We start from the raw sequence: 9,091 nt of genomic DNA on the forward strand, positions 1-9,091 counted from the left end.
CTGCTGAAATTGGCAATATAAATGATTAATTCTTTTGTTACCATAGCAACCATTATAAGATACATGTATATGGTTCCTTTAAGTTTTGAAGAAAAGTGCTGACTATAAAACTGATTTGTGTCAGGAAGCAGAAACCTGTATGCCTATTGTTAAGTGAAAGTGTACTGTCATAATCTAAATAATTTTTATAAAGTACAAATTTCATAATTTCCATGGATTAGTCATAAGTTGGATTAGTTGGTGTAGCATACATTTAAAAAAAATCTTCAAGTCAAAAGGCATTGGTAGAAGATTATTACATTTAAATGAAAATCAAATTTTTTTAATGTGTTTGAATTACATTGTATTGAATAGAATTTCTACTTTTCACAAGATAAAATTACATATTTATCTCTAGGTATTTCCTGTAAAAGCATTATATGACTCTGTTTAAAGGTCAAGTGTAATAAAAATGTATTTGAAAATAATGTTTATAATTCATTAAAACCCGTTCTGAAAAGTTTATTAATGTGTTTATTATTTTTTTTAAATCCAGATAAATGCACAAAATACCTATTCCAAAATCGTAGTTTATAGAAACGAATGAAGGAATTATCGCCCTTTCCTATGACGTCATCTGAGACAATTGTAGTTGTTTACGCCTATATATCATCGTGAGAAATTGCCAGTTTTAGCAACACCATGGATATTGACGGTGAAATACCGTAGATACACTTGAGTTTAGGGATTCAACCTTTTATGTTTGTACCTGCACCCGTTTCGAAACCATCCGATAGTAATATGTCTATGTTCGACAAATATCTCATAGGAATCTCAGTTAGAAATTATTTACCGGGCCAGTCCATAGAAAATTGGGAATGATATTGGAAAAAAATGTTCTATCAAAAGATAACCTTTGTATTTTACACAATCTAGGCTAATCAAAATCAGACTTCATAGATACTCGCCGTATACTCTATTGTAGCGATTGTGAGCGTATTTAACTAGACTGACTCTAGATAACGTTTGTATTTTTTTTAATGGAATTTACTAGTATGAGATTGATCAGATTCAGATTATAATATGTTTAGCAAGATATATATTTAATTTAAAAATGCCTTTTTGAAAAAAGAATAACAAAAGACAAAAGAACTTATTGTGCACAACGTTATTTATACCCCCCCCCCCCGCCTTTTTTTTTAAGAAAAACATCTACATGTAGATACAATATCATAAAATGTAAATTAGGCCTATTAGTACATGTAATTTCTTCACAACACACGTCAAATGCGAAATTGAAATATTACGGCACAAAGTTAACGAATTGTACTAGCATTTTGAGGTGTGAAATTTTGCCTTAATGATTCATGATATATTAATTAATGTTTCACTTAAAAGCATATTAGGAAAAGGAAAACCTTGTACTTGTTTTCATAATGAACCTGGAAAAAAAAAGCTTTGGAAATTGGACTGAACTCGCAATAAATAAGGTTTTATCAAAATAGCTTTTTAAATTGAATTCATTTCCATTTTTACTATATTTTAAAATATATATAGTGAAGAATGAAATGGTGAGTCCCTTATAAATATAGTATGAGTACGACAATATTCGAAAGATATTTCATTTAATAAAAGAAATAAAATCAATTCGAACTGGGTGACATTAACTTTAATGTGCAATCGCAAACCCATTGAATACAATGTCGCATTAAAGCATTCAGTGGTGGATGTAAAGAGGGGTGGATTGCATCCCCCTTTTTGTGTTGAACTTTTTATAATTAAAATACATCCCTCCACTTGTTTTGTAGGATGCCCAGTTAATCATCACTTTGCACTTTGTTTGGAGTCAAAATGGATGATGCGTCAGGGTTGATGGAAACCTGATCCTCGTGAATATTAAAGTGTCACTCACTGATCCTCGTGGCTTGTCACAAATCTCAGTGTCTCTTTTCAGTTTCAGTGTCCAAATTCTTCGAAATTTAGGGTCTTTTGGGAAAAGAAACATACTTAATCCCTCTCCCGATTTCACATTGCAGTTCAAAGCAGTGCATTGTACCATAATATAGAACTTTTCTATGTAAACACTATAAAACCCTATATCAATGCAATCGAAAGTTGTCTCAGATGACGTCATAAGCTACGAGCGATAACTCACGTGACAACACATTTATTGATCGCTCAGGTAAAAGCTTGATAGCGCCATGTAATTCACGCCAAGTGATTTTTATCAAAATTGCCATGGAAATTAATCCATAAGTGTACGACAGACATTTTCTGTATAAAACTCAAGTTTTAGGAAAATCACCGTACTTGACCTTTAATCATTTGAATTTAATTATTACAAAGGGGAAAATATGAAGAAAAATGTGTTACTATGGAAACGATAGGGCCAGCAACCATAATCATTGAAAACAATTTAATGTACTTCAGTAGATTTATTCTATAATATCATAACTTTATCTTTGTATTCATAGGCTGGTTAAAATATACTGTTTAAAGTTATTCCACCCTCCTGTGATGTCATCAGATTTTACAAAATCAATGATTTATTTAGATTTATGCATGATAGGAACATAAATTATGTTGGAGTCTTTTCCTATAGTCATTGTAAAAAATCTTGTTAAAAATAAAATATTTCAAAACTCTAAGTTATAGATGAATAATCAATGATACATTTCAAAATATTGAATCCAAGGGCAATAACTCTGTTTCTATTGATTTCTTTATGAATTCTATTATGCGATAGATTTCCGATATTTGTTACAGACATTTTGTATATTTTTGTAAAGATACAGTTTCATGATATTTTTATGAATGCTACTATATCGTCAAAACCAGTTTGTATGAAATTTTGATAACGATGTTTAAGGAAAATCGCAATTTTCTGATGGTGATATGTGATTCTGTTTATGTACGTCTCACATCTTAAAAAGTGTGATGACCTATGTAATTTATATGATAATTTGTTAGTTTTAACCCTAATGAATGGAAATAAATTTTAAACTCCTATCAGATAAAACTGTGAGTATGGAGCTACCTTAAGAAAGAATTCAATTGGTAGTTTAGTTGCTGTAGAAACCTACTTCCATGGAAACATTATGTTGGCGATTTAGATTTTTTTAATTTACATTTTAAACTACAAGTATTTTATCTACTCAGTCAGTGCAGAAAATAAATTAAACAATCTTCAATTATATGTTTAAGCTTTATCTAAAAATGAGTTTGTAAACAATGACTAAGGCCACACCAATTTGTAAAATAGTTCTTCGGATTTTCAACCCAAAAACGTAAGGCGAGAGGGGGAAACCATTTTACAAATATTTTTTTCATTTTGGCCTATCTTGTTTAGAAAAATGTACTAAACGATAAAAGAAGCAATGATTTTTTCAACTCCCGAAGAAATAAATAACAAAATCTTTTGATTTCTTAAATTTTTTAATTGGGAGAACTTAATGTTTTCCAAAAACTCTTGAAATTTGCGTCATTTGACTAATTTCACCTTATTAAAAATGATAGAAAATAGTATAAATGACTTAAATAGGAGACATATTTCAAGCCCTATGAAATACAAGAGCTTTGGATTCACGATCTCCCGGTTATGAAGCAAACGCTCTACTACTGAGCTACCACGACCCCATAATAGTGAAAAATTATCAAGTGGGACGTTAAACAATCTATACAACAAATGAATGCGGTAAAGTCTTTGTATTTTGCAAATACCACTCCCAAATTTTTCATATTTGGAGTTGGCCCCTTTGAATTGTAAAAGTCAGCCGTTGATTGTAAAAGTAAACCTCTTCGTAAAACTCCAGTACCAGTAGGATTTATACTTAGTTTTCTAAAGTACACCTGTATATTGAATATTTCAAATAATATGTGATGAACCACCAGAAAACCATGTATATTGTATCTATGTGAAAAAGCGAAAATAACGAAGAGTGATCAATTTCAGAACTCCTATAAAGAACCCAAAATGAAGAGGATGGTAAACACTGGTCCATGGATACACCAGTGGTGGGACCAGGTACCTAGAATGAGTAAGCGTCCCCTGTTGACTGGTCACACCTGCCGTGAGCTCTATATCTTGTTTAGGTAATGTAATAATCTGTAGTCAAAATGTAAAGAACGACCTACATGTAACAATTGATTTGAACATGAACATATTATTCAAAATGCTTGAACACAATTTAGTTCTTTCAACTTGCCGGGGTTTCACCTTAAATACATCTATCAGTATGCTAATTACTATGATATATTGAAATGATTATTTCTTAGTTACATTGAATAAATAAATAAATATATATGTATTTGAATAAAGATTGGTGTCAGGTAGAATAACAGTAAATTTACCAGAATTTCTTCTGAACGTTCAAACAGAGGGAAAATATGTTAATTTATATCAACATGCTGAGCTTCGTCTCCCATAGTAGTATGTGACAACCATTCATAGATGCTCGGTAGAATATGTAAGAGACTTCTTAATAATTCAAGAGTGTCTTTTTCGATTTAGCTTATTAGAATTAGCCTAGACTGCTTTTTCAAAATTCAATTCATTTTACAATACGACCACAATTACATATGTATAAAAATTGAGGTGAAATTTAACTGTTTAATTTACATATAAAGATGTATTTGAGATGGGTCCTGAACAAAAAATGGTTTGTGTATTTTGAAAAACATGTTTTTTTATTTAACAGAAAACCCACTTCGACTCCTGTTAAAAACATCAATCTGACTTCTGTATGACAATTATAGAGCCGATGCCACAATACATAAAGGTTTCAGGCATATTCAGGATTATATTTATTAAAAAGAATATTGACTTTCCTGAGATTCAGTTTGGTTAAGCAATTGATCAACAAAATTCTCATATTCACTTATGCCCACAATTCCATTGTCCAGACTGATGGTTCTAGGCCAAAGCATGTTTCTAGCATTTATGAAAAAGCATGCTAAGTACTTCGTTATTAGCTTGAAAATACGAATGTATATTTAATTGCTGTGATGAAATTGAGAGTTCATTTCAAAATTAAAGATTATCTCCCTCATGCATAGCTCTTATCCTTAGACGAAATTTATTTCATTCTTTGGCACTCTGTTTTTGTTTAGTTCTTTACAAGTTTATTGTTATTTCAGATTTTCAATATTTCAGTTTGAGCATCACTGAAGAGACATTATTTGTCGAAATGCGCATCTGGTGCATCAAAATTGGTACCGTTTAAATTTTACATTACGATCCCTGGGTCGAGGCCTCTGCTGGTGGACTGTTAGTCCTCGAGGGTCTCTACAGCCCAGTAGCTAAGTACTTCGTTACTAGCTTGCAAAATACGGGTGTATATCTAATTGCTGTGATAACATTTAGAAATTCGTTAAAAAATTAAGGATTGTATCCATCATGCATAGCTCTGATCCTTAGACGAATTTTACTCCAGTCTTTGACACTCTGTTATGATGCACCAGATTCGCATTTCGACAAATAATGTCTCTTCAGTTATGCTCAACCGAAATGTTTGAAATTTGAAATAAAATATACTTGCTAGAGCTATTTTAGGAGAAAACAGAGTGCCAAAAAGTGGAGTCAAATTCGTAAATACGATCTGACGTCTATGTCAGAGCCAGAAATAGTGGGGTTTTTGTTGTGTTTTATTTTTACAATTATATATATTTTTTCTATTATGTAAACATGTTACAAAGGTATAGTATACTGATCATAATGATGACAGTATTTCAAATTCTTTATTGTTTTATTTTGTTGTTTAAAATATTTCATTTTACATGCTGTTGCATTCTCAACTTCAGAAATATGCCATCCTTATTGAAATTGGCATTGCCAAGTCTGTTTTGATAAGTTTTAATCAACTACGGAAACTCACAAGATTGCAGGTACAAGCACCATAGACACATACATGTACCATATCAACCATATCATGGATACGAAGGTTGTTCTAGAATGAAGGTGGCATATATTTCAAAGGAATGACAGAATGTTTTTTATCTATAAAATTCTTAAGAAGTATTATTTTGATCAATATTCAAAACAAAATTCATGATAAATAGATTGTATTATAGTTTATGTATAAGTTGAGCATGTTTGTATAACTCTGCCTTATCATTAGTTGTCATCTTGGTATTGTGTAAGTGCTGATCCTCTCAGAAGGCAAAAGAAGCCCCATGACGGCTCTCCAATTTTTCTTTGGAACGGAAGATGAAAGAAACCAACGACACATTGCACACAAGAGAAAAGTGAAACAAACATGTACTGGTAGTCCGATTTCTGATGATGAAGTGTCTCAAGTAGTCATTTTTCCCAACATTGACAATTTTGTAGAAACAAGTAGTTGTGAAAATAATGAACTAATGCCTTCATGTGGTTATGAATCCTCTGCTGTCGCATCAGTTTATACAGAAAGTTCATGCCAAACCATACATTGCCAATAATTTTCAAAAAATTAATTTACGATAGCGAAGGTTCAATGTTTTATACCGGACTAGCAACATACAGATACTTTTCACATGTGCTGTATAGTTTAGATGAGGCTGCATTTAATTTGAACTACATATATAACCAGGTTCAGAATCTGACAATTGAGAACCAGTTGTTTCTGACCTTGATAAAACTAAGACAACTTAAAACTAACTTTGAACTTAGTAGGCTGTTGAAAATATATGACTGACATGGGTCAACTTCATGTCCAGACAGTGGTAAGAGGTTAACATTTGGCATGAAAGAAAGTTGGTGATTTTCCTTGCTTTGTTCCCAACAACACTGGTAACCATTGATAGTACCAAGATTGTTGTCAAGAAACCAAAGCCACAAATAGCCCAACAGTCTACTTTTTCAACATACAAGAGCTGGAATACTGTGAAGGTACCCGTTGGCTCAACACCTGGTAGACTTGCATCTTTCTTCAACTTCTAGAGATTTTCCAAGTGACCGTCAACTTGTGGAACACAGTCCCTTGTTGAATCAGTGTGAGCCGATGCAAGACATGTTTGGTTGCAGGGATGTCAAAATTAACATTCCAACAAACACCGTATGTCAGGAAACACTGTGTTGCATGATTTAAAAATATCTAGTAAAAGGGTGCATATTGAACGGATAATTGGATTAGCAAAAACATTTAGAATTTGGAAGGGCCCCTTGAACACCACTGAGACAAAGTTAGCAAGTGATATTACCTTTGTATGCTTCACTACGTGCAACTTCAGAAAATACATTACGCCCAAACACCTTTAAGATTATTAACTATGGTCTGTGAAGAATAAACAAACTTAATGTGTTTCCATTTGCTCTCCATTCTCCAATAACTTTATGTTTTGTATTCCAAGTCTCTAACAAATGCTGAAATATTAAAACATCATATGATATCATTTTTAAGAAAATGACCCATGGTATAGAATATTGACAATCACTAAATGGGTTTGGTAATATTATATACAATGCCTTGCTACAATCAATACCATGATTCGGTGTCGAAAAATGACTCTCAGATGTGATAATAAAATTTGTTTAACACTGCACTTTTGACATACTTTTCAAAAAATGATTCTAATTTGTGAATCATGTTTTCAATAAATTCCTCTTCTCTTGGCACCGGTAAAACTTTGAGGTCTTCAGCTGTGTTCGTAGAGAATAATATAGATTATTTTATGAATATGAGTTGCATCAAGCGAAAAGGGGCCTTCGGGACAATATTTTCAAAACTGGGTTTTTATTATTTTCTGAAAGCACATATCTTCCTGATTATTTTGATACCAAAGTTTACCTTGAACGTTACACCTAACCCATAGTAATACTGATTTGAAATGCATGCATTGATCCTGAGATAACGTTATAAATCATTTGATAACGTTATATAACGTCTATATCGTTGGAACATCATTGTAAAGAAAACAAAGACTTAAATATTCAATGTAAATGAATTTTATCAAATGTAATGAAAGACTATACCACTGGTGACCATTTTAATGACTATATAAACAATGCTAAGTTGATTTCTGAAATAGTGATCAATTATGGACAAGAAAAATGAGTATTGTAAATCATCAACAACAGAATTCCACCATCATCACTCTTCAACATTTGGACAAGTGCGTGGTATCCTTGTTTGGGTCACGGACCATGCGGAACAGGTAGCATCGCTCCAAAGGCAATCCGCTCGGAGGATTGTCAGGCATTAAGTCCTCAGGTCAGATGGTGGGCTTCAGCAGAATGAATTTTCTCTGTGTATCTTCTGCACCACTCTTAACAAACAGCTTCACTGTGTATAGATTGATCTATGAAGTATTCCAAAACGACAGTTGTACAAATATTACGAGTAAACCATGGATATGGAATCTTAATACTACCCTATATGGAACTATCACATCAAATATATTGACATTTATATGTAGACAATCCGCCATGCAAACCTGGAGATTAAAATTTGAGGTCTTGTAAGTTGTATTTTTCGTATGCCTTTGACGGACATGATTCAGAAGCAGAATTCAAGGTAATGGTAAATGTCTTCCAGTCATACCACTTTTATGAAATCTCACCTGGATTTCTCAAAGAAAACTTTCATATGCCGAAACTTCGACTTAAGGTTGACATTTTACTCAAATTTTGACTGCTCAAATAAAAGAAAACTCAAACTCAAGTTTTAAAGAAATACAAGAATATTTGTCTGCATCATTGGTGTATACTTATGATGAAGATGTTGGACTTCCCACAACATCTATGACCCGAAAAAGACTTCACACTGTAATAATAGCCTTTATTTATCCAGGCTGACACAAATTAGCATATAGCTAGTTTCCATTGTGGTCCTGCAAAAAACTGGAAAAAAGTGTGTACTGCTGCCAAAACTCTGAAAGTTTACCAAAAATAATCATATCTCTCTCTTTTGATAATTCATTGGTAGTCAAGATGGAATTTTGTACTTCTTTTGAATTGTCATGACCTAGACAGTTCTCTCCACATGTGCAAGATTTTTTAAAATACTTTTTCTTTCAAACTCTACATGACATTATATCCATTGCACCCTGTTTTCATCGCTGTTTTCTGTGTAAAGGTTTTGCCAAATTTCCTTATTTTCTTCCCGAGATCCTCATTGTGAGCTCTGTCGATTGA

This window comes from Ostrea edulis, chromosome 5 (assembly GCF_947568905.1).
Source record: "Ostrea edulis chromosome 5, xbOstEdul1.1, whole genome shotgun sequence".
NCBI lineage: Eukaryota > Metazoa > Mollusca > Bivalvia > Ostreida > Ostreidae > Ostrea > Ostrea edulis.